The following is a 27594-nucleotide window of genomic DNA, read 5'->3' as shown; positions in this document are numbered from 1 at the left end:
CATTCTTCAATGACTCTTTATTGCTTTAAGCTTAACCTACACTTTCACTGGTGGATTATGAAGAGACTGAACATACTGTAGCACTTCAGGTATACATATTGACCATGGCAACACAATGCTTTTCACAATAATAATAGTAAATGATCACAATGAGATAAGACACAAACTCAAATACATACACATTCTTGGTAAATTCTCAGCCCGAGTTGCCCCCCACCTTCTGAGATTCAGAGAAGAGTTTGACTAAGATCTATCTGAGAATGTGTGAAACTGTTCTTACATTTTGGTGTAACAAATGTAATCAAAAGTAACAATTGAAACAATGAAAATGCGCAATTTATCAGTCAGACATGTTCTCTGCCTGCACTGTACAAGCAACACAGATCACGTTATTATGCACCATTCACAAACAATATCGAAGGGAATCCATTCATCTCAACACAATGTGCGTGTGTGCTTGCACATGTGTGTGAAGGAGAGAGATAATTGCAGAGGCACAGTGAGTATATTTAACAAGTAAATTGAACACAGAGGTGGGCCTCGTCTCCACTTGTTCTTGTGTCCTCTAATTTAATTGTTTCACCCTGTTCTCTGAAAGAGGCTCTGTCCGGCTGGGAAGTGGCCTCGCTTCTAGCCAAGAACAATTTCCTCACGCTATTAGGAAACTGGCTGGAGAGAAGGGTGGGGCTTCAGGGGCAAGCATTATCAGGGGAAGTGTATGTGGTGATGTTTTTAAAAGAGAGGTGAAGTGGTGATGGTGTTCCTCAGCTCAGCTAACTGTCTCCTACATAGACACATATAGACAACATTTCCTCCCACTAACCAGAAATGACGCAAAAATAACCTGGATACAAATGCTGTCAGCTCTGCACAGAGGTGATTGGGTGATGGAGCAGGGGTATCAAGGCCCTGCTCGACAACCAATCGAATTTTACATCATCAAAAAAATAATTAAACCAAACTTACCAGAAAAATTAGCACTTTGGCATACATCAGTGTGAGAACAACTACCTCAGATTTGTACGTATTTTAATTTTTTTATTTGGCCTATGTCCCATCTGCTAACACGTAGGAGGTGGGGTTCATGACCTACACTGTTCTATCTCAAAATGTATGCTAATGCAGATGTGTTTAAGGATTTGGTTAATTTCCATATAAAGGTAGACCCTATATCTTTTATTTGGCAGTAAACAAATAGATCAAAGTTAATTTCTTTAACATTTATTCATACCTCTAGCTGAAATGGTCTGAAATGAATACAGAAAAAACAACTGACAACCTTTACGATCTGCAGCATATCCTGAAATAAAGGATGTAAACCTGCCTAAAGTCTGCTGACAGGAACCTTTTCATTTCCAGGTCCCTGCTCCCTCCATTATAACTAAGCAGCTGACAGCTTGACCTCTCCTCACCAAGACACATCTTTTGACTGCGGCCATTTTCTCACCATTTTGTTTAGCAGTGGACCTGTGTCTGCCAGAGACGGGGGGGCTAGTTGCTGAGGCTATCATTCATAGCAGAGAGAGGAGGGAAGGATTAGGGCCATTGAGAAGGAGCAGGAGAGAAGGGGGTCTGCATCTTAATGCAGGGCCGAGTGTGGAACAGCCTTGTTAGGCAGCTCGGTGGAGACGCAGGGTGGGCTGGTGTAGTGACGACTGGTGGGAGGCAGGATTGGGGTGAAGGGGGAAAAGCAGAAATTGCGAGAAAGGATAAGAAAGCAGAGGAAAGAAAAAAATGCAGTGCAAAAAAGAACATCATGTAAAAATAAGATCAGCCCTTTTTATAAGAGGACTGTAAAATTGTTCAGTGGTTTGGAATAAATACATCCCACTCATCATTTATTTGACTTCCATTCGCTCTACTTTGCAAACACTGATTATTCAGAAAATGTCTGATGTTTTAAAAAACAATTCCTCTCTGAATAATAATCAAAATTTATACTGGACTCTAGTTTCAAGTCAGTTTTTCAGCTCAACATAAAGTGAATAAAGGGCAGAGTTCCTCCAATCTTCCAGGTAAGCAACCTTAAAAAAAAGAAATAGAAACTATTTTCTTCAATGTTCAACCTCAACATTTCATCATGAAATGTCCAATGCGTCAATGAAAGTCTGCATTACACAAGTTTAAACTGCAGCAATACCATGATCAGCTTTTTTCAGTTCAGCATACCTTAAACAGAATTACATCAAATTGAACTGAATGGATCGGCCTGACAGATCGACCCGACTGTTCCTAATACCTGAGCTGATATGTGACCAATAGCAGTAACAGACCAGTGCATCCCAAATATACAGCAAGCAACACTTGCTTTCACAATCAAAAAAATACAACTAACACTGTAAAAGTAGACACAGAAACACAAACTTGACATTAATCCATCTAAACAGTATTTCACACTTCAGCCTCCTTCAGTCATGGCTGTTTGCTCTCTCGCTCTGTTCGCTTCCTGCCAGCTAATCGCCTCAAGCAAAAAGATCCTCTCTCAGCCAAAACAGCTGAAAAGGAAAAGTTAACCTCACCATTACTTCACTGACAAAGCCAAAAATAATAGCTGTTGTGACAGGAATTAAATTACCATGCCAATGTGACTAAAAGTTACCTTCTTCCATTGGGTCTGTTGATCAGTGGGATGGCAGTTGTTTACAAAAATATTATAACCATACACACATACACAAAGCAAAAAAAAACAAAACGTATAGAATCATTTTCATTTCTGCCAGGTATACCTTTGTTGACCTTCAGTGGGTGTTTTGCATAATTTTATATGGTCATTAGCAAAGCTTTAAGAAGTGCATAATTATCCTGAGGGGTTCCACAGAGTTGAAGCTTTGTAGAATAGAAAATGTGGAGTGAGAAGATTTTTCTGTGGATGTTTATTTGGATGCATGACTTGCATTTTAAACAGGCAGCAGATCAACACTTTTACAAATCAGTATGCAAACTTTGCACACTGTCTTGTTACCACGTCTGACCGACATACAGTACTGAATCTTTAACTGATTTACTGCATCAGTTTCACATCCTGATCTTTACCTAACTTTGAAGTGTTTTTGTTGCCTAAAGGCTGCTGCACACTACAGGATAATCAGGACCGATTTTAGACCCTATTTGCTCCTTTGGACAATCTCAGAGGCATCCCGACTGTACATCAATACATTTCCAACCGACCTCCAGCTTGACTTCAAATGTATAATCCAATTGCGACTATTCAGCCATGATTTCAACCATTGTTTTTTCTTCTTTTTATTCGCAGCAAAACAGACACACTACGTTGATCCTCCTCAATGTTTTGATTTTCCACACTCCTTCATTCAGAAGGCACCTAAATGTTGTTTGCAAACCGTCATAAAAATACTGGAGAAGAAAAAGATATCACAAGTTTCTGTGATTATCTAAGTCTCTGGAATCGCCACTGTGAAATTGTTTCCTACAAATGACAAGTGTGTGGTCTTACGTTCTGGCCAAATTGTCGAGTGTGTGTCTGTTTAAAAATCCATCAAGAGTTGAAAATCCTCTAGTGTTTAGCAGCCTTATACCAAATTATTTACCGTTGAACCAATCATGGCTGTCATCAGACAACGAATAAGCCTCTGGGGGAACGTACAATATTTTGGGGCTTCCATTGCAGAGAGTTAGTTTTTGGGTCAAGACTCACCGCACACTGTTTACAATCGGAGAAGTTTCTTTTATCACACGAGTCAAACATTTCTGTACACAAAACACATTTACAGATATCTGCATATGAATGCAGATAAACCTCTTTTGCTCTTCACATAGACTGTGGGTAACCAAAGCCTGCTTAAACATGATTGTTCAAATTAGAAAAGAACATCTCAAGGCTTCCGGCCACAAAATCTGTCCCTGCATTATTCAAATGCAGAATCTAACCTTGGATAATCTCCTCTAATGAATAGAAACACAGTGAAGACTGAAAAACTAATAATCCAGGAGTTTACAGAATCCTTCCTTTTGATACACTGGGTTGTGATTCCTCCCTGTATTCCTGACATGTGGGTCCAGGACCAGACTCTTTCTGCATAGTTAAAGAGTGTTTCCCAGCATCATATCGAACATCGTGGCAAGGCATGTTGTGTGCAGAATTACAACAGCCTCAGTGGTGAAGCCCCCCCTTGCTACTCTGAACCCCTGCCAACCCTGGCATCCCAGCACAGCACAGCACAGCTAGCACCTCTGTTATCTACAGGCCAGGTGAAAAGACAGTTTGTCACCCATTACCGAGCCTGCGCTCTCCTGGGAAGTCAGAAGTAAGGTCTAATTAGGGGGTTGGGGTTTTTGGATGAGTAGAAGTGGCCGTAATTGACGTCACAAGTTATTTTCTTCATGGCAGCGATGTCCACAATAAACTGTTTTGATTTCAGGGGAGAAAGTGGAAGATAGAGAGACAGAGAGGGAGACGTGCGTGACCTCTTTCCAACTGGTTTTATGGTGACGCCACTGTTGATTTGCTGTCAACAAAAATATGTGATTTACACAGCAGAATTGAGTCCTTTTGTCATGTCTCCTGCATGATCTACCATGGCTGAATGTTATGGACATTTTCCTGCAGATGTCTCAAACCGGAAAATATCTGACTTTGCCTCTTCAGGAGCAGAGTTTTCAGTAGGACTCTCTTTGCCATGGACGGTGGCCTTTATAGCTCAAAAGACCTTCTACATGAACAAAAAGCTAAATGGACCAAAGGCAAAGACCCAGAAAGCACAACATTGGCTCAGTGAAGATAGAATCAGCAAGTTGTGTGACAACTGAACTGTCAATGTCTGACAGGTGAGAGCAAGAAATGTTAGAGAAAAGAGCAACGCTGACACACTGACATGATCATTTTCTAAAATTACACACTGTTTTGTGACTGTTCGTGTCATTGTCGGTAACAAGCAAATGGATGTGAATTGTGCAAGAACATAATGTATATGACAAATGATGCTTTCATTTCCTTCTATTACCTTTCATGGCAATCACTGCCGTCTCCTAAACAAATCACTAATGATGACTTTTGAGTGTTATCGATAGTCTCCTTGTTGATTTTCACACACCTCAACAATTTTATGATAACGAAAATTCCTTGTTGTCCAATATGTCCCAGTCAACTGTCAACAAACATTTTCGTTGTCAATTATTCTGTTTTGACATTCCTGCTTACAACTGTCAGCTGCTATGCATCAAAACAGGCACACACTCTTCATCCAGCACAACCTGTAACAATGTTGTAAACAGATTTACAAGATGATGTGATCAATTTCTAAAAAGCTCTGCAGTGAACAAGCACTAAAAAAACACAGTGATAAGAAAGATTTGGTTCCTTCTGCAGACACAGTTTCCGACTTGGAGGGATGACGACATCTTATCTCTCTAGCGAGGCCATTTAAATATAGTCTTCTATGACTTTATCTGTTTCTGCAGCATCAGAGTCTGCTGATACTTGATCATAGACTTCTATTTCTGTTTTCATCTTTGAACTTCAGGTTTTTATCTGTAAGATTCTTCTCCAAAACATTGACATCACAAATCATTAAAGAGTCCAGTTCAAATCCGATTATCATCGAGCCCCACACACTGCTCTGAACTGTAACAACACCCAGGCAAACTTTCTGCGGAGATACAAGCCGGAGAATATTTTTCTTTTCTCCCCCATATTGCCTTCATTCCCCCATTGATGCAATATGGTGTAAGAAAGCCCCCCTGCCTGAGCGATGGAATACACACCTCCGACTCTGCAGATATTTAATACAGGACTGCTCTATGCATTATAAATGGCCCTTTGCAATATACCATCCTCCTAAAATGAAGCCACTGTGCAAACAGATAAAATAGAAATGACCTGTTCTTGAAATGGGGTTTAAAAGTTCCATCCTGCTGCTTTTTCTTTTCGCCAATATAGATGACATGAGAATGCGGGGATTACAATAGAGTTAAATACACAGAACCCCTTGTTCTGAGTTCAATAAGGTCATAATGCTCTGTTGTAATGTACAGAATGAAAACAGAAAAGAAGACAAGTACATCGTCGACAAACGTACCAAAGAATACACAAACTATCACTTTGTAATAGCAGAAAGATGCGCACACTTTATCAAATAATATCCAACACAGCTGTGGGCTGGTTTGCCTCTTTGGGTGTGTGTGTGTGTGTACACGTGCATGCGCATGCACGTGTGAGGGAGACAAGCTGAGAGGGCAGAGAGCTGCTGAGAGTGATGAGATGCGATGAGACACAGTTTGAGTGAGTGCATACTAGCGGGGGGGGGGGGGCAGTGTGTGTGACAGTGGATAAGAGAGCTTTTTTTTGCAGTTGAAGCAAATTGAGGCCACTAACACAGCAGTTAGGCTGCTTTTCAGGTCACTCAAAAAGCTGTGCTAAAAGGGTAGCTAGACCTAAATCCATTGTTAATTTGATGGAATGAAAGACACTGCATCCTACTAAAGCCTGTTGTGCCACATCGAGAGACTACGACATGTCATCTGTGCAGAGGGAGGGTGCAGGAGTTAATTTGATTAAACTGTTGGGAAAAACACTATTGATTAATCCTGACTGGTATCTCTGGTTTAGCACAGCTGTATCTCAGTTATTAATAGTGTCCTTTTTCTCTTTCCTCTGATAATTCATGACAACAACGTATTTGCAGAAATCTGTCTTCTTGTATCCTCAGTACAGTGAGCGGCCCTGCTCAGCCATGCTGTGGGGAAGTGACTGCTGAGTGGACGGAGCTGGACGAGTGATTCATTTGAGTTTGTGGAGTAATTGACCTTGTAAACACGGGACAGAGAGTCTGAGCGAAATCAGCATCTCTGGCAGTGGGCTAACTGTTGGGATGTTCCAATCAAATCAAACTGACAGATGAAACTTGCTGGGCAATGTTAAGCAAAATGTATGCTTGAAATAAATCACACTTTGAGTACGGCAATAGACCAAACTACACCACACCGAGGGCTGGGTTGGATGGATATCAAGATAAAATGTTCATTTTGGTCAATGGCTATTTATCAGTATAAATGTCATATTATTATTTCATAAGTTTAAAGAGTGATTGTTGCTCTGAGTGAAGGTTCTGGTTTTAAACTCTTCTTTATGAACAGAGAATCGATGAGGTAGATCATTATAGGTTATTCCACCTTACTGTGCTTACAACATGCATATTAAATTCAATATAAAAAGGCCTTCACTTATATTGCTATTGATGAAAACTATATTGTTTTTAAGCAAGATTACACAAAAGACACCGGACGGATTAACATGAAACTTGGTGGAAGGTTGTGGTATGGGTCAAGTGGAATCTCCAGGAATTCATTTTTACTATCTTTAACAATGCAAGACATTGATTTCTATGAATAATTCATGAATCTTGATGTAAAAATCAGAGCTCACTCATGACAATAAGTATAGGTAAGTTAAAAGAAATACACTAATCTTACAGAAAGATTAAGCAAAAACTATTAAGATACCACGTCAATCATAATATAGCTTACAATGTCCAATGGGTCTGCAAAAATTAACTATGCACTAGAAGTAAATAGTAAATATAGGACATTCTTACATATTTGTAAGTGCAAGTATGAATATAACTTTTTAATATCTTATATATCTTGATAGTGTGTGATTAACATGTCTTTAAAGGTTCAGTGTGTAGAATTTAGTGACATCTAGTGGCGAAGTTTCATGTTGCAGCTTCGTGCCCCTCCCCTTCCAAACATTAAAAAGATAACCTGTGGCAGCCTTCATTTGTCATAAAAACTCAAAAGGTGTTTAGTTCAGTCTGGACTACTGTAAAAAACATGGTGGCCTCCGTAGAGAGGACCTGGTCCTGATGTAAATATAAAGTATTTAAAAATAAAGGATCCATTCTCGGGTAAAGAAAACAACAATTTCTGCAATTTAGATTAAACAAACTAGTGAATTATTACACCAGAATTATTTCATATTCAATTTTGCCAATAGATCCCTGCCACCTAAATCTTACACACTGGACCTTTAACTCAATGTGACAAACCTGCCAATGGAACCCAGCACTGCAAAACCTCAATCACCCATTTCTTTACCTGTCAAACATAATACAGCTGAGAGGAGCGTGGTGGAGGAGGCTGCACACACACACACACACACACACACACACACACACACACACACGTCCTGTGACTGTGTGTGTGTGTGTGTGTGTGTGTGTGTGTGTGTGTGTGTGTGTGTGTGTGTGTGTGTGTGTGTGTGTGTGAGTGTGTGTGTTTAAACCCCGCAGAGACGCAGCGTAAACACTGACTCCTCCGTTTGAGTCAGCATGAGTCACCTTCCTCCCACTTTGGACGAAATGTTCACTCCTCACACATTTCACTTTACATGTAAATAATAAATCAGACACACAATGCATCCTGTGCATAAACCATCTCGAAGCATTTCGACAGTGCCAGCCTCCATGCAGCCTGCTGTTTGTTTGTTTGTTTGTTCTTTACCTTCCGGTGAGCGCGCCGCTTGGAGACTTGGAGGATGTATCCGTGTTTCGTGCTTAACTTCCCGAGCAGACGAGGAAGAGGAAGCAATGAAGAGGAGGTGACGAAGAAGACGACAACAAGCGGCACTGTGGGGTCTCCGTGGGGAAGCGATAAAAGCTGTACCGTCCTTTAACGCATCATGTGTCCGGTGAGTTGGCGGGTCTCCGGCGGCGGGAGGAAGAGACAGACCAGGTCCACGACCGTCTCCATTACCGAGCTCCGTGCTCCATCAGAGACGACAGACAGATACACGGAGAGGCAGACACACTGCCAGACAGAGAGACAGACCGGCAGATAGACAGGCGGAGAGGCAGAGGGGAGGACTGCCTCTGTCCGTCAGGAGAGCCGGGACAGACACTGAGACACTGCTGCAACCCACCAACTAACTCCAGAGAGAGGGAGGGAGAGGAGAGAGAGACAGAGGGAGATACTGGAGAGAGAGAGTCAGAAGGAGAGAGAGAGGGAAAGGGAGAGAGTGAAGAGAGAGGGTCGAAAGAGAGATGGTAAATCACAAGTGAAAGGCTTCAGTGTATTTAGGCTACCAGTCATTCACTGTTAGATATGTGTGTTCACTTGCCTCCTCACATGAGTTCAGTTTGAGCACAACACACAGTGTTGCTCTGGTTCACAGATTTGCATTTAAACATTAAATGAACGTGCAAAGTTAAAAATTAAAATGAAATTTCTGATTTATAATTTTGGCTTTGCCACAGTAACGAGAGTAAATGTAACTCATGCTGGTAAATATGATCACGGCTGTGCATGAGATCAGTCCCTCGTTCACTTTACTTTCGTGAGCAGTTACCTGGAACCTTTTACATCTTCACTGAGCCTGGTGGAATAAGGGCAGATGGTAAATGTAAGGCTCAAGCTGAGAAAATAATCCTGATGACATCAGCATCATTAACCATCATCAGAGCCTTAAAGAATCTTAAATGCATGAGAATATTATGTACTACATCTTAAATGGATGGTTCACCCAAAAATTACTATTCACTCTTTATCTACTCAGCACTATGCTAATGGACGGGTGGATAAAGTGTTTGAGTCCATAAAACACCTTTGGAGTCTCAGAGGTAAACAGTGTGAGAGCATAATCCAATACAGTTGAAGTAAATGGTGAAAGGTTCTTCAAACTTATTTATACAATAGAAATACATTAAATGCCTCTACTGCTCCTGTGGTGTCATCCAAGTACATTTACACCATGTTTTCAGCCTAAATGTCCTCTGATATCTTCCTCTGGAGCCGTGTTCGCACGGCGATCACTGTGAACATTTAGGCTAAAAACTTAGCCAATTTAAGACGTGGTCACCATTTACTTCAAATGCATTGGATTTGGCTGCAATGCTGTTTAAACCTGAAACTCCAAAAGTGTTTTGTGGTCTCAAACACTTGACCCATCCCTCCATCGGCATAGGGGTGAGAAGATAGTGAGTGAATCTTCATTTTTGGGTGAACTAACCCTTTATATATTTCCAAGTGGATGTTAATTATGTCAACATTCCTTTAGCGCAACTTACATCACATTCTGAAATTATGATATTTTCTGAGAAATGTTTTGGTGTCATGCATTGAAGGGAATGTCTCGGCATTGTAGTTCTTTCCCAATTATATAAATACTACATGTGGAACTGAGAACTGTCTACAAACACTCAACTTATCTGCAGTGAAGACTATGGATACCTACTGTCTCTACTCGTATATCTTGATAATGTAACGTATCAAAGGTAACTCTTTACGTTCACCTTATCTTCAATTAAATTGGCTATTATTCATATTTGTTGACTTAACTTGTTAGAACTCTACACTGAAGCGATTACATATTTGCATTACAAATCTGCACCTACAATTTAATGCACACAGAACTGAAAATGTGATTTACACCCAAAAATAAAAAACAAGCGAATGCAGACTTGATGTATACATGCAGTGATGATTTACACATTACTTAGTTTTAAGAGTTAAAGAGGTAGATGAAACAAACTTGTCAAAAACTGGTTGATAAGTGTCTGAAAAAGTGTCTACAGATGTTTGCTTTTTATATATATACATATTTTAGCTCAATATCAACATAACAGTATTGTTTTGCAACCTAAAGCTTACTAAGGCAATAAGCCAATAAGGCATGCATGGAATAAAAAGAACAGAGAGAGTCCTGTTTTTTGTCTCATGTTCAGGGAAACAGGTGAATGTAATGGACATAAAATAGCACTGCAGATCTGCCCATCTGTTCTTATCAGACTGCGCTTTCTGTGCATGGAATGGAATTCATTTTGTCAACTTCTGTTTAGCTCTGTATTGAGGGTGCACGTCATATCAACAAAGCTCAGACTGAGGTGAATGGAGAGAGAGGAATAGACGGAGATATGAAATGGATTCAGCACCATGGACAGCTCACTGTGCGTTCTAACTAGGCCAAACACTTTGTTCTTCCTGTCGCCTCTTTTACCATGTCACTCTGTCTGAAGTGACCCTGGAAGAAGATGCAAATAAGCTGATATTAGTGTTAAAACGTATTTATTACATCGCAGGAGGACTACAGGGTTATTGCTTTATAATAGACCTGCTTCCACCTGTCGCATCCCATCACTCTCATCGCCAGGAGGTGAAGGCCGAGGGGAAAATACAAGTATTTCTTAAAAGGTCGACATTTACCTATAAAGCTGGGTCACACTCAAGAGCTCTTTCTCTCCCTCACACACACACTGTTAGTGAAGCTAACCCCATTCCTGATTCTCATTAGCATTGCCGCTACACAATGCCCATGTGACAGAATCATTTTGGCCACAGACACTTAAGGTGAACTTTGAATTTGTTCAGTTCCAAACAGATCTCAGCCTAAATAAGACAAACTAATCTCTGCAGTAAAATAATCAGCATTAGGTCCGAGGGCCGCTAGTGGGGATGTACAGTTTGGATTTATTGCACACTCTCAATCAATTCCTGCAGACGACAGTTACCACCTCTCTCTAAAGCAGGGCAGAGTTGTTGCTTATTGATCGCTCTTTAATCAGACGTCCTTTCAAGTGCTCTGAATCAAAATATGTGAACTGAACTGTAAACAGGGATTTAGGTTCTCAGTCCTTATGACAGATTTCCAGGTAGATTCAAAGTATAGGGAGAGGGGTCTGCCTGCAGGGTTTCTTTTCTGTCCTGGCAGTGTTGCTGACCTGCACCAGAGGCAACCCCACAGAGGGGCCCCGCAGGCAGACCGTCTTGCAGAGAGGCCCTGCATGAGATCAGTGAGGAGTGGGAAGTAGGTTGTGACACTGTGAGAACTGTTGTAGAACATGTTATTTGACTAGTAAACAGATGCAGATAATTATGTAGGTTACAGGTATGAAGCTCCACACTGTCTGCGTTCTCCAGGCTGCTCTTAGCTACCTGTGGGGAGGGAAGAACTCTAAGAAGACAAACAGTGTGTACAAGCAATGGTATACTTGTCAGGAAAACTGGGACAAATCCCATTGGGCTGCCATATTGTTTGGCTGTCTAAAAATCCATGAAATTTATAGTGGTCCTTCAGCCTATTTATCAGCCCTTGTTATGTGCCTGTCCTTCAGGGTGCACATTAGAGCATGTATGATCTTTGATTGGGCTCATGGACCAATCACAATGTAACTTCTAGATAAATGCAAAAATAGCATGACACAGTGCAGGCAACATTTTATCATCCAACACCGACCGGATGGTAAAAGCCCTCCAGATTAATGGCGGCAGGCACTTCAACGTGTATTCAGATCATGTCCTTTGCAATATGAACCTGCAGATAAGCACAACTCTTGTGCATTTGAATCAAAGCGGCTCTCTGCAGCTCTCTCCCTCTCTGAGCATGTCTTTCAGCAGCATCTGTGCTCTGTGAGGAGGAAATATGTGATAGGATTACTTGCTTAATTAGAAGGGGAGGTGAGTTTTGGGTGTAAGCGAGGGCGTTATGTGAACAGCACACATGAGAGAGAGCGTAATCACAAGTAATCAAACACCTTAATTGGTGTCTATTTGAGCTTTCCCACAGCATTTCCTTTACAAGATACTGAGTAATTGGCCATTACACCTTGTTATACATATATAAAATATCTGATAATTTAGATAATTTAGCTTGTGCTAAAATCAATGGTTAATGGTTAACATGCATTCAGTAATAATATTAATACATTTTATTCCCATAGCACTCAGAAACCCATTGAAACCCCCCTTGTAGGACATACATTTTTTTAAACATGACCATATTTATATATATATCAAACTGCACTAGGGTCATACAAAGACAATTGGCTGTGCAAGCACAATACAGAAGAAGTAATCAGTTCTCATGTTATAAATGATTTGAAATCAAGCCTGGCTTAAGAGAAAATAGGCTCCATCAAGGCAGGTGAATTTAAATAAAGGAAATAGCAAAATATGCATGCTATTTAATTCAAAGAGATTGAATGATCTCAAATGAAGTGAACATATGTGGTATTTACATAATTTATATTATTATTATCATGTATTAAATCTATTCAAATGCTCGTATCAATGTATTAATTTCATTACATTTTTTATTTACCTCAAACATGTAAATAAAAGAAGAGAAATTATACAAACAAGTAAAAAAAATAAACCAAAAAGTATTACAAACTGAAAAAAGCTCCATGAAATAGTAAAAATAAATTTGTGATGATGAGGACATGCTTGGGTGATGGTTCTAATGTGATGTTCAAAGGTCAAATATTACCCCATGGTACTTTGCCACAGATTTAACCAAAGTAAACAACACTAAACCTCTGTTTGTTTGCTGTTAAGTTGGAGAAAATTAGCTGCCAACCAGTCTTTGACAATGGATTAAAAAAATTGCAATGAATCTAGATTGTTGAGTTCATATGGTTTAAATAAGAGCTATTACTGTGTGTCATCTGAATAACAGTACAGAGGCACTGAAGTCCCAAAGATGATTTTCTTTTATCATATGTGCACAAGATAAATAAGTTAGCGTTAGGGGTAATAAGTTGTATGCACACAGTTAATATCTACGTATAAGACATTATGGCCGATGCTTTGAAGACAACACTTGTTGTTGTAAGTTGTTTACGGTGTTGTTTCTCAGGTGAAAATAAAAGTTGATTGGCTGAGTTGTCTCCAAGCAATGGTTCAAATCTGGTGGCTGTGTGTGAGTGATTAAAACACAAACATCTTCTTTAAATAAATATCTTGTGTGCACAAGATAGTAACTTGTTCCTGTCGTATATTGGGGTTGCGATGATGTGAAGATGATGAAGGAATCTCCGATGACACCGTCTTGATTGTATATAAAAGTTTAATACAAAAAGTTCAGCATCAATACAAGCAAAGCAATCTGCCTGGAGAGAGATTCGGGGCCAATGTGAATCTTCTCCTGCCTGGAGAGAGATTCGGAGCCAATGTGAATCTCTTCTCTCGAGGCAACTTCAACTCCTCGTTATATAGGAGAGTTGTTTGCGTGAACCTAAAGAAAATGCATCTGGCTTTCCTCCAGATTGTCCGGTGTCAGGAAGGGAATAGCACCAGCTTAAATTTAGGGTGTCAGTTAGAGCCGTGGTCTAATGCTCTAATGTATACATTCAGTTATTCTCAAACAACCTAAAATTCTTCAGATTTTCTTAGGAGCTGGGGGCCTCAAACCCAAGGATAGACTTCCTTTAAAGGGAAGACAACTCATAGCATTTCAGACACCACATTCCCACAAGATAATAACTTGTGCACACAAGATTAAAAGATATAAGACTTCAGGGAAATGTATGCATGTAGAGCGAGAATTAAAGCCATCCCATAATACAATAATTGGAGCAGTCCACGGGTAAAGCTTATTGCAGTTGAAGATTCAAAACCCTGGATGGAAATACAACTTAGTTTTGTTGTCTGTGGAGAAATTAAAATTCCAACGTAGGAGAGCTGTTTCTGTTCTGAATGACTTTTTTAATTCGTCTCTAGAATTTCTCAAACATATTATCATTCCTGAGTGTCTCTCAAAATGGAGTCAACGTGACTGTTATGCTTTGCAAATGAGTGAACTTGGAAATAGGCTGAAAGTTTTGAATATATTTGTTTGCAATTCAAAAATAGATATAAAATGAAGGACAGAGAATGACTGGCAGAACACCAAGTCAAGGTCCAACAGATGCTCTCTCTCTCTCACTCTCTGACACACACACTATAAAATCAGGAGGTTACCAGTTAAAACAGCGTGTCAGAATCAGTCGGGTGTTTCACTGTGTTCCATGAATGCTGGTCCGACTGTTTCCTGGACCAATTAAGGAGATGGTCCTGTTGGTGCATCACGTCTGCACCTGCTCATTAAGGTCCCTGACAACACTGATTAACTGTATGCAGAGTAAGAAGATGGTTGGCAGCTCTATAACCATCGAAACAAAGGTTGAAGGAAAGTTATCGGGAAATCAGAAATCTCTGTAGCTTTTATCTTTGATTTGGTATAGCTGAACTAGGGCCGCATCGCAAATATTTTACTTATCTGTTGCTTATTTTAGTTGCTTAGTTTTATTTATTTTAGTCTGTGAAATGTCAGCACATAGAATAAAAGTGTCCACCCCAGTTTCCCAGAGCCCAAAGTGATGTCTTCAAATGTCTTGTTTTGTCCAATCAATAGAAAAAAAGCCTAAGGTTAAGGGAAGAAAGATATTTACTCTGGTTTGCTCTGAACAGAAAATGTCTGTGGTTCATTTTGTGTGGTTATTGATGGCCTGTCTTTGTGTAGCACTTTCCCAGTCTTGTTGACCACACAGTGCAGCACCTCTATATGCAACGCGGACACTTTGGAATGCACACTCGAGGTGCCGGGATCGAAGCACCTACCTTTTGCTTAGTGGACCACCCTCCTTACCTCCTGAGCCACAGCTGCCTTTCAATGGCCTTGATGTTGTATTAAATCATTAATTGTCTCTACTCTTTATATAAATAGACCGAAACATGGGTATGTGTAGACAACCATGGCAAAATCCATTTATCCTGATTGAAATTCAGTATCTGGAATACACAGCTTTATTTAAACAAAAGCTCTGTATCAAGTAGCTGCTAATGATGCTCAAAACATAAACAATGGCACATGACTCCATTTTTAAATGTGTCCTGCCAGTTCTGCCAATTTACAACCCACATACAGTACTTAGGACATGAAACCACCTTTCATTTGATTTGGTTCTGGGGGAAGGTCTTCAGTGGTAATTCTATAAAGGTCATGGAATGCAGCACCATTTATTAGCTGCCTAATGTATATGTATGTATCTTTTCGTGTTGTGTAGTTTGTTGATTTTCTGTAAAACAATCCATTCAATCACAATCTTTTATACTTCACTGACTCCACAGCCTGCACAGCCACAGTCGTCTTTCAGAAAAATAATCATGGTAGTGTATTTCTCAGAGCATACATTTAGCACTCAGTGCACATAATGAGCACACAACACTGATTCACAACACATCTATGGGGGACTTCCGTGCTATATATTGCCCTGTCAACGCCTCTCAAATGTGATGCATACGAGGTCTAAGAATGTATGTCTGCTCATTTGATTCATTATCACCTCAGGTGCTGCAGTTGTAAAGGATGGCAAAAACGTGATAGAAAATACCCAGGATGTTTGTGTATGTGTGAGTGTGTGTGGAGTGTGTGTAGTCTTCAATTAGTTTGGACCACTATGTAGTTTTATTAGACAAATACTCAGATCTTTGTAAATTACAATTTAATATGATTGTATCTTACTCATTGGTTCAAATCTGTTGCTGACTTAAGAATATTAGAAAGGGTAAGTTTGTATCACCTTATATAACCTCTACTGTCATGAAGTGTCTTTATTTATTTTAATATTTATTTATTTATCCTCCAGGACTCTGACTCATACGGTTGCTGCCGACTCCCACACAAAGGAGCTGGAGAACATCTTCAGATTTGGGCATTATGAACATAAAATAAAAATAGCTGTACATTCCTGATGTGGCTCATGGCCATGACACGAAACAAGACTATAATAACAAATGTGAACTGGTGTATTATAGAGCTTATATAATAGAATAGCCAAAGAATGTTTGACTTTATATTAATGCATTCCAGATTTTGTTCATGTTCATATGCTAAACACAAGGACTCATAGCTATGCCAGCAGCTCTATGAGGGTGTACAGTGCAGCCAAGTACTGCACGGGTCCTTTTTTTACAAACCACTCTTATCTTCAAGTCAAATCTGGCCCGGTAATATATGAGCCACGACACGACCCATAACCAGTGATAAAAACACATGCTACATACACAGTCACTAATGGGTTAGGGCCTCCCTGTCTGTGCTCCTGCAGCTTTAAATGTGTTCCCTCAGTGATGACGTGCCTATAGTCTGCAGCTATCAAAAACTAAAGCATTGTGGCACTTTTTATAACCAGCAAAGCCACTTAGAACATATTCCCCATTGTCTACATTCTCTTCATGTGATCCATTTTGATGTTCTGGCTATTTCAGTGTCAGTAGTGAGCGGAAGTGAAGTGGTCAAAAGTGTTGTCATAGGCTTTCACAATAAAACAAATCCATGCAGCCGACTACACTTTGTATATATATATATATATATATATATATATATATAAAAACACATAATTTAGTTCTCACCAGCTACCTGCCTGTGTTTGTACCTGTGCCCGCTCTCATGAAGTGATATAGATACTGTATATTTTTACCCATTACATAACCTTTTTTGCAGGTACCCGACACGTGCAGTGATGCTTTATCAGCATGCTAATGTTTATTGAACAGTGATAATGACAAGATAACATGATAATGTTTAGCAGATTATGTTTAAGATCAGTTGTGCCTGATTTGCTCGTAAACCAAATGATGGGACAAATCAAAATTTCTATTTGAAATGAGGAGATATTACCAAAGCTATAATCCAGAGGCCACTAAAGCCAAATTGACTCTTCATGAAAATCTACCAGTAGTTTAGATGTTTAAGGCTGACTCACCCACTGCTACACAGAACGGCCGACAGATCAGCACTGCTGTCCATAGAGCCGAGCCATGCTGTGAAACTATCACTTCTCAAGAACACAGGTATTGGCGCCCTGAAGAGCAGGAGGCTGACTGAATGAGTTTTTCTGCACATAAAGAAACAAACATTGTGATTAATGACTGAACAAGGACAAAGGAATCCAGCAGTGAGAGTATTCAAAAGAAATCTCTGTGTGGTCACTCAGGTGATGAGTGCTGAGCCTTTGTAGTTATTTAGCTTCCTGTACCGCCAGGTCTGTTCAAATGGTGCAGGGTACAGATACTTTAATCATGAGTCATACAGATGTCAATAAAAGCAGTTGAATCCCTCAATTGATAGAATTAGTGCAGAGCCTGTTCTGAATATGTGGGGAATGTGTTCGCTTGGCCTGAGGTGATGCAGAATGCAGATTTCTTTCTGAAACATTGAGAGTGACCTGCAGTAATTGAGCTGCAGCAAATAGAGACCTACTGCTGTTCATTTGTCTATTCAAAGTTCAGTGAAGCTCGAGTCTGAAACCTGAGTCATGATCAACAACGTCACTTAGATAGTACCAGCCGCTGGTCGTCTGTTTATTCAGTTTATTAATATTGAACACATCACATGTCCAAACTGCACCAAATTCAACAGTTCACTTCCTTAGGTTATTAACAATACAACTGCAACTGTGAAGACGATAAGAAGATATGTGTTCCACTGAGTAACATTGTCAGATATATGTTTGAGCTTTTCAGAGCAGATTATGAAGGGGTCACCACAGGACTGTGAGGACATCGATTCTGGTTCTTCTGGCACCGACTCTGAACTCTGCACTGAATGCAGACAAATGAGGCTTGAGGCCAGTGACAGGAACACAGGGGAGTGTAAGCTGCTGGGAGAAGCCGCTGGCTGATGATGTCCAGAGGAGGCTGCTGCCTCAGACTAAACCTTGGTTTTTAGCAATCAGAACTGCATTGTAGTGCAGAAATATCACATCATTTTTTATCTTTGTGCAATCAGATGAAAGTGCCCTGAGTATTATTATATGGTATTCATGTAAAAATACCATGTGTAGGATTTAGAAATGGTATATTACATTATAATGAATTCAATCTCATGAAGATTAAGAATTAAATGAATGAATCTCTCAGCTGCCACTGAGCAGCCATTTTCTTTTTGAATTAGAGCAAATGGAGGTCAGTAGAAAAATATAAATTTTTTTCTACTAAGCCACATTCTCAACCAATTTTATCCCACTCCACAGATAAATGAAAAAAATCAACACACCAGGCCACACTGTATTCTTCCAGCTCCCTGTTGTATTTGATACAGCGACATATTGCACCATTCATCCTCCTGCTGTATCTGCACTTGTGTAAATTACTCTCCATGCCACCACAATCAGAGAACGCCCCGTGTCTTTTGTGTGACGTGCTGTGATTAAAGTGACCATGTTAAAATCCCAGTCTGAGCACAGAACTCCCTTCTTACTTTCACCTGCTGCTCAGACGTTCCACTGCCTTGCCCATACGCCGCTGAGTGGATTCCACCTGCCTCTCTGACCTTTGCCTCAGTCAGGCTGTAACAAGACGGCTCTGACATAAAAACACAGTTAATTGATCTGAGTTAGACTCCCAGAGGTCGCACCAATTATTTCCTGTGAAAACCGAACAAAGGGGGACCGACTTCTAAAGTCAGCCAGAATAAAATGGAATCGAAATGCTGCAGTCTTTTGTTTCTATGTTTCTTTCTCCTTTTTATTTGCATTTTCCTCAAACAGACTGGAAATGTCACCAGAGGAAATGTCAGAAAAATGTCTTGCCTGCCTCTCACTCATCCCGAAGCCAACTGGTTTATTTCACTTTACAGTTCTCAAGCTCGTGTCTCTGTCATCATACTGAAGACGTCAACATCTGCTCAGTCACATGATCTGTGACTCAAGCACAGAGAGACACTAACATGAATCGGAATGTACATATTTAAACTTAACAGGCAAATTAAAGATCCTGAAACATACACTGTTAAAACTTGCAAGGACATTTAAGGACCTAAATGTGCGGGAGAGAAAGAGCTGGCTAGAGTAATCTATTACCAATAAATTAACATGGGAATGAGATGAGACTTGACAGATGAGTGTAGCTGATGAAGTGCAACAATAGCCGGTTCTGAATGCTTCTGTTGTTTGTTTGTAAAGAAAGTGACACTGTTGTCAAGATTGCTATCGGAAAGTGCAGGATTAGCTGTGCAATAGAGAAAATAACTTAACAGCTTTCGCATCATTAACTAACTGTGTTAATACCAAATATCTAAGCAGAGATCACATGTAAAGTAAAAGTATATATAAAGTATATCCAGTAACTTTGTAAACGTGTTAGTTTTCTGTGATAAAAATTCTGGTCCAAACAGTGACTGGCCTTTTTCCTGAGAGCCTGCCAACCCAAAAATACCATTTGACACCAGAAAACTAGATTTAAAAAAACTCTCCAACACACAATATCAAATCAATAAGAAAGCATTTAACTTGGATTGAAATACCTATAGGACAACATGGAATACACAATCTGACTGTAGGGAAAATTCCCATAAATGTGGGATTGGCAAGCAGGATTCAGCTGGGAAAACCAACACCAGCTGCCAGTTCATTCTGTTAATGGTCTGTTATGTGTTATAAATACATAGGCTACTATGCATCTGTTCTGCACTGGTGCATTAATGCATTATTCAGGCCTACAAGCCATTGGAAAGACTTCATGCTAGTGTCTCTATGCCTTTGTGGAAATACTACAGAACGTGGAGGTGAAGATGACATAAATTCTCTCTTTGTCTTCACTGCCTCTTTGCTCTGATGTCTACGCCTTCATAATCTGAGCCACTCACACTATAGAGTACAATATATTTATTGTACCACTGCTAATGATTCAGTTAAAGGTTAAATGAGTGTCATGGTATGATTTGACATGTTGGTTATCGTGTCACTGATCTTGTGCATGACCTTGCTTGTGTTAATAAGCTTGGACATATGCCATGTTCAGCCATGCTTACTCACCCACTCACACACACAAACCCAGATCTTGTGTTACTGTACTTAAGAGGACACGGTGTTGATTTACAGACAGGCTGTAACTGAGTTGGTCGTTAAATGTATGGTTGATAGCTCAACTGTCTCCTCCTGCCCGCGTGTCTATGTAGTCTTCAGAAACATTGGAGAGGTCAAGGAAAAAATGTCCTCGGTCAACAGCGTTTGCTAAATAAATCTGGTTTAATTCTCGTCTAAGTCTACATTTCTAAATTTCTCACCTTTAATCTATAGTAAATAAATAACACTTATAATAATAATATGCACTTTCAAGCATATGTTTTGGCTGCAATAGGAGTTTCCATCTGTATGAAGGATTAGTTTAGTAAAAATGTACTGTAACACATGGATTAGTTATAAAGTCTGTCTATATGAAAATGAAACCTCAGTTTTCTACTGATACTGAACTATCATCATCACAATCTTGTTTTGGTGACACAGTAGATTATGCCCATTAGATGATAAAATATCTAACTTTGAGCCTGTGTAGAATTCTAACAAGTCAAGTCTTTATGCAACATGTCTGTGATGGATTCATTTCAAGGGTTTGTGCCATTTCAGTATCTGTTCATGTCAGTGCAAAGTGGAATCAGACTCTGTCATAAGTGTTTTTATATACACTGTGTGTGCATGTGTGCAGATGCATTGATGCAGGCTTGTGTCTTTATCTTCCCATCGCTCCTCAGGCATCCCCCTTGTTTTGACATGTTGTTGAAAACTGCTGTATTCCTATGGGATTCCCAACTGTGCATCTAATGGAAATGGACTAAATCCAATTAAAGTGAGATAAAACCATTAACAGCAAAAATAAAAACCTCTATAGAGACTACTATACTATGTATTACTTTTGATTTGTTCATGTTATATCACTTATAACATTTCAATTCTAAAGTTTATTTAATGCTAATACCAATAACTCTTTGCAGTCCTGTGGATTTCTTTCTCCTACGCCGTAGGTATGCGTGTAGCCTACACTAAGGGCCTACACGTTCATAGCCTACACCCATTCATAGTTGTGTATAGGTGTGTGTGCGTCGTAATTACACCGCCGAAACATGAGTGGGCAAGGAGCAGAGATGCTAGTGGATGTAGAGTTCCTTCCAGTTTCCGGTCTGCCTGTGTACTTCAGAACAATGGTCAATTTTATCATGTTGGAGTTGCTAGATGTTGAAGAGCAAATACTTTTTCTTGAAGAACTGCAATGTAGACACGTAGCTACATTTTTGGGGAGGTGCACGATAATGTAGGATGTAGTGTTCTGTGTAGGGTACACGTCTATGGGTTAGACGAAGAAGTATCAATTGGGCTTTAGACACTTTTTACTTACTACTCGCTGAACGGAAGTGACAGGTAGTGTTTTTGTTATTCAAAATGTGTTAACCAGACATTCGTCATAGACATTATTTAAAGAGAAGACAATTAAGGAAATTAAAATATCTGGCTTAGTCATTGTTTGGATTTTCTAGTCTATTTTGTGAGTGTTAAATAAGCCTGTGTCTGTTGTTTTACAGGAAACTGGCCATTTGACAGCTGTGGAGAACAGTCTGGTGTTTAGAGCACTCATGAGGCACAACAAATAATGTTATTTCCATATGAAAATTCCAATTTGTTTTCCAGCATTAATAAGCTATGTGTCCATTAACTTGCAAAAATAATGTTTTAGCTCCTGTTTGAGATATTTAGAGGGAACTTATATACACTCATATATTGCTTTACTGGTTTTTACGATGAGGTTCTTATTTTTTAGCCGACCACTGATGAAAACACACTATTTTCATTAAATACTCTAGCCCCAACATACACCATGTCAACAAATGTGATGTTTATGGACAGTGTGTTCAGTATGAAGCGATAATTCATCACTTTCCCTCGCCAAGTGAGTTTTACACTGTTTACTCTCATCCGCAGGAGAACAGCATTCAACAATATCTTGATTTGATTAATCCTGTATGTGTTGGGGGAATTTGTGAGTCTAAATAGATAATACTGTAAGATGAAGGAAACATTTTGGTGGAGGTCAAATAATACAGGGTATTTGCATAATAGGTAAAATAACAGCATTGTAGCAGCTCTTGAGATGCAGGAGTGAGTGTGTTTTACGTGTAGCTTGCAATAAACCAATCAGAGTGCCATCCTTCATTTCTTTTAAAAGCCAGGTTTGCTTGCGATTAGGCAGATTATAATTGGCAACTAATAAAAACAATACTTCTCAGCAGAGGGAACATTTTCCATTCATCCCCAAGCAGACATCTGTGTGCACTCACTTATGCTGGTGTTTTTTACTGACTTGATTATGCACCACTGACGTCAGAACTTTTAAAGTCAATCTCACGATGGCCTTGTAGTCATTTGCTAACTAAACACCTGACCACCAAACATTTAAAACATTTAAATTTAGCTGGTAGCTACCCAGGGATTTAGTTATTTGATTATGTCATTCTAACTGTTTTGTTTTTCCTTTTCATCTGGTGATATCCAGGTCTTCATTTCAAAATGATAACCTGTGATTATATGCAAATTGATGTTACATAATCCTGTGTGTATGATTGTCTGATCTGATCAGAGAGAAAACACATTTATCTGGAATTTTACTGTGTGGTTTTACAAAATAATATTTTGCCTTGTTTGACAAAGTTACATGATTTATGTTTTTCTGGATTTAGGTATATACATGGTTTGCTGCCATAGTGGTGGCCTGTGCACTGTTCAATGTTTGCTCACTTATAAAACCATGAGCATTCACAATTATATTCTAAACTACACATGTTAACAATATTCTTCTGTATAGCATCAGACAAACTTTCTGAGACAGTGACTTTCCCATGCTAGAGAAGAATCCCAGTGAGAATATTTTTTTTTCTTTTTCACATTTCTTCTCACGCCATTTTCCCCTCTCACATTGATCTCTGTCACATCTTTGTCAACTGAAAACTGTTCTGCTCTTTCAGCTTCATAGTTTTTTTTCTTTTTCTTTCTGTATATTTGTGCTTGTATCAGTGGTTGTATTGTGTTGGTTTGTTATTGCACTACATTTGAGTTAGCACTAAATGCTGTATGACTTTTAGTATAAAAACACTGAGGAACAATGTCATATTAAATTGCCCATATAAATAGAATTGCCTTACCTTTTCTTTCCCCACATCTTCATTTGTGTCTCCTTTTCTACTTTCCACCTGTCTGGAGAGATATTACATTTTCAGATGAAAAAAAGGAGCAGACATCTGACAGAAATAAAATCTCAGTGCATCATTCATGTCTCCACACAGCCTTGCAGCTGGCAGTGTGTAGATGAGCTCATTCAATACTCCACCGTCTCTGCTGCAGAGGTATGAGTCACATACATGTGACATACAATAAATTAACACGTTAACATTTTGGAGGTTATTAGCGTGCTGAGAGTCTTCTTCTGATGAAACCTCTGGCATCTGCATGTGTAAATGTCAGGGACAGCAATTAACGCTGCATCTGCTGAGAAGGCCTCAAAAAAGTTAAATCCCAGAATACTGTGCAACCACAGTACAGAAGTTTGATACCATCATGCAACAACATCCTCATTTTGAGTGCAAATGAAACCAAATGCTTTCAAATTTTATTCAGACACAAAAATGTAATACCCTTCACCTCCTGCTGGAACACGTGTGCGTGTACATGCACATGGTGTGTAGAGCCACATTTCTAGGTTTGATTTTGTGAGCTGTGGAGGTTCAGACCCACACTTTTACAGTATATGACACACACACACACACACACACACACACACACACACACACACACACACACACACACACACACACACACACACACAGTGTTTGGCCGCCCACCCACCCAGACCCTTTGATCCACTAGAGGCTGCTATTGCTCATGTATTACACACCTTTGCATTGTCCCAGATTTAACTTGTGTTGCATCCTCTGTCATTTACTCTGCACCTACTTTTTCTTTTAGCCTGTGCAGATTTCATAAATCACCTACCTCTTTTTGCAATTACTCAAGACTGAAACAGCTCAGCATTTTTTGAGCGAAGCAGCCATTTCCACAGAAAACTGTTAACTGTGGGTAAAGCAACTGAGGCAGCCTCACAGTGTCAGAAAATAAATTCCATTTCAAATTGTATGTCATCGTTTGGGCAATGCTCAGGAAGGTGACTCTGTGAATTTTGTCTACATGACAAAGATCAGCATCTGTTGCAGGTACGTCTGTATCTGTCAGTCTGAGGACACAGTTGAAGACATGTTCAACTCGGCCCACAGACTGAAGATGAACTGCCCCTCCCCCCACTGACTGCTACAGTTTGTTCAATTTGTATTTATATTGAACATATGTATCGAAATTGCATCAACTTCAATACTGCCCTTCTTTGGGCCACTAGAAATACACATATTATGAAGTCGATAAGATGAATGGTTTGCGAGACATGAGTTCCAAACACATACAGACAGATGTTTGTGTAGTCATTAGTGAAATAATCCTTGTACTGACTAGGTCTGTTGTTGTTCTTGGACCTTAACCACTGCTGAAGATGTTTAATTAAATATTGATAAATTGTAGACGGTGTCAAGGAAGACATCTTACAGCTGATACCTGTGTTTACTTGAGTAATTTGTGCTTGTATGAGTTTGGCACCAGGAGATCGGTGAGGCGACTGCACGGATTGATTACCAAGCTCTCCATATGCACCAGTCATTGTCCTGCACAGTGGCACGATGCACAGCAGGACAGTCTCCATTGATTGGGCCTGTGGTGAGGCTTTTAATAAAATGCACGGCGGTCGAACTGCATGCAAACACAAACATTTCACATGAGATGCTGTTTAAAGGTTAAGATGAAGGTTTGCAGCCAGATGTGAGCGGACCAAAGGATTTATAACCTTGCTTTGCTGTCATGCTGTAAATTTAAAACATAGTATCATCAGTATGGTTTTACTTCAATTCTCAGAAAGTCCCAAGCTTCTTTTTCCTTAATACAACACACACAACTATTTCTCCCTCAAACAACATCCCTGTTTGAATGCATGCCCTTATGCTGACAGGAAGAAATGAGTCATTTGTGCCAGAAATACACACCTTTGAAGTCAGAGTTAGCCTCTGGATGAGTAGTATTCCTGCGGAGGAGTGCAGTCATGTGTGGGTAGCGGCAAACACAACATATCTCATCAGTAAGATCTGAAAAGCAACACAAACAAATATTGAATTCCTAATATTTTCACTTCTGTCTCAGACCCACAGCTCGAACAGTCGCTCAAATACCCGCTCATTAGAGTTTCTGTTTGTGTTACATGAAGATCTGAATCTGCTCTGCATGAATATCAAGTGCTTTAATTAGAAGTTTCTTTTTCTGGAAATCTCTGAATGCCACGAGCAAGTTCCTCTATGTCATGTCTATACATATACACTGTGCATTAAGTGGAATAAGAGTGAGGCAGTTTTCTTGATTATTTAGCTCTTACCAATTCTATGTTCTTGTTTATGGCAATACAAGAGCTGTTAAATAATATGTCATGACCCAAATGCAGATGTCACATTTGAGAAGAGATCTACAAAAGGTTACACAGAAAGAAAGTCAGGTACGACAGAGTATTAGAGCAATGTTGAAGTAAAACAGTACGTGAGGAATGGGGAGCATCTTAAGTTGTACTTTGCTATGGATCTGACAAATAACGTCATACTTAAAAGTTCAGTGTGTAGAATTGAATGATATCTAGTGGTGAAGTTGCATGTTGCAGCTGAACACCCCTCAACTCACCCTCCCCTTCCAAACATGACAGAACCTGTGGAAACCTTCAGTTGTCATAAAAACTCAGAAGGTGTTTAGTTTGTCCAGTTTGGACTAATGTAAAAAACATGGTGGCCTCCGAAGAGAAGACCTGCTCCTGATGTAAATATAAAGTATTTAAATATAAAGGATCCAAGATAAGAAAAAAACAATGAATACAATTTAAATGATTACACAATAGTGAAAACATCACCAGGATTATTTCATATTCAGTCTCTGCCAATAGATCCTTTCACCTGAACCGTACACACCAAACCTTCAGTCAGTTCCAAAGGAAAAAACAAATAGACTTTGCCTCTTTAGTGGAGGAAGAAATGTTTGGCTGAACTCTGCTGGTTATGACTGTGAGATGTTTTTCAGACTTTTATAGTTTCACGATGAGAATGGTCCAAAATGTTTAATCCAGAAGGAGTGGAACTGTGCAAGCTCAGGTTCTGCTTATTTCCTAACAATGCTCATATCTTTACTCAATTGCGACTTTATTCTTGTAATAAAGTAAAAAGCATGGCCAAAAACTTACATGAGTAAAACAGGAGGGAAAACAGGAGGAACTCTGACAGGAAACTGAAAACAAACAGTGTTTAATTAGAGACGCTGAGAAGACACAGGTCAGGTGGAAACAATCAAGGCTGAGCAGGCGATCACTGAAGGAGGGACAACAGACAAAGACAGGAAGTTCACACAAGGGTAAGTAACAAAATAAAACAGGAAATGACTGAATGTGTAACAGAATAAAACACAACTTCACCCAGGGTGCAAACAACACAGACACAAATCCCAAAAATCAAACACAAGAGAAACAAAGTAAAGTTCATAAATCGTTCAAAAGATCCACAAAGGACAGAGTCATGACTCACACTTTGTAACATAATTCAGTTTACTCTTGTTCCATTCTGAAAGAGGGCCCACTCATCTGCTCTTGTCTCTGAGGGGCTCCCTCTTTCAGGAGACAGGATGTTGGGGGTTATAGAGTCATGTGGGATCTGTAATTACTAAACCTGGGACTAAAATGTAAAACTTGATCATTAATACACATTTTTATTCCTATGTGAATCTGCATATTATTTTTGGTTTCTTCACACATCTGTTGTTCCCTCTCTGTATGATTAACCTGCCACAGAGTGATTTTCATTCAGGTTTTTTCTGGATTCCACTCAAACAAAGATAATCTCCGGACTATAGACAGATTTCATTTCAGCTTGTCTTTAATAGTTTGTGATGTTGTTCTGTTGTGGTTGTGTAAAACATGCCACCACAAGACTGCGCA

At 39.5% G+C, this 27594-nt stretch overlaps 1 protein-coding gene across 5 annotated transcripts in view; it reads right to left on the bottom strand.

Annotated features, from left to right (window-relative positions):
* Positions 1 to 26980, bottom strand: part of dlgap4b (discs, large (Drosophila) homolog-associated protein 4b) — a 126608-nt gene extending 99628 nt beyond the window's left edge. For 2 of the 5 annotated variants that reach the window (XM_069510248.1, XM_069510242.1), the window contains exons 1-5: positions 26848 to 26980; positions 25619 to 25717; positions 23681 to 23732; positions 17475 to 17606; positions 8458 to 8926 (exon numbers count right to left, since the gene is read on the bottom strand). The gene's annotated coding sequence lies outside the window, so the exon portion shown is untranslated. The remainder of the gene's footprint in view (positions 1 to 8457; positions 8927 to 17474; positions 17607 to 23680; positions 23733 to 25618; positions 25718 to 26847) is intronic. The other 3 variants (XM_069510227.1, XM_069510238.1, XM_069510231.1) reach the window with 3 other exon arrangements.
* Between the last annotated feature and the right edge of the window lie 614 nt (positions 26981 to 27594).

This window comes from Paralichthys olivaceus, chromosome 2 (genome assembly GCF_024713975.1).
Source record: "Paralichthys olivaceus isolate ysfri-2021 chromosome 2, ASM2471397v2, whole genome shotgun sequence".
Lineage (NCBI taxonomy): Eukaryota > Metazoa > Chordata > Actinopteri > Pleuronectiformes > Paralichthyidae > Paralichthys > Paralichthys olivaceus.
The sequence above is the reverse complement of the archived record's forward strand: the minus strand, read 5'-3'. Positions and strand labels throughout refer to the sequence as shown.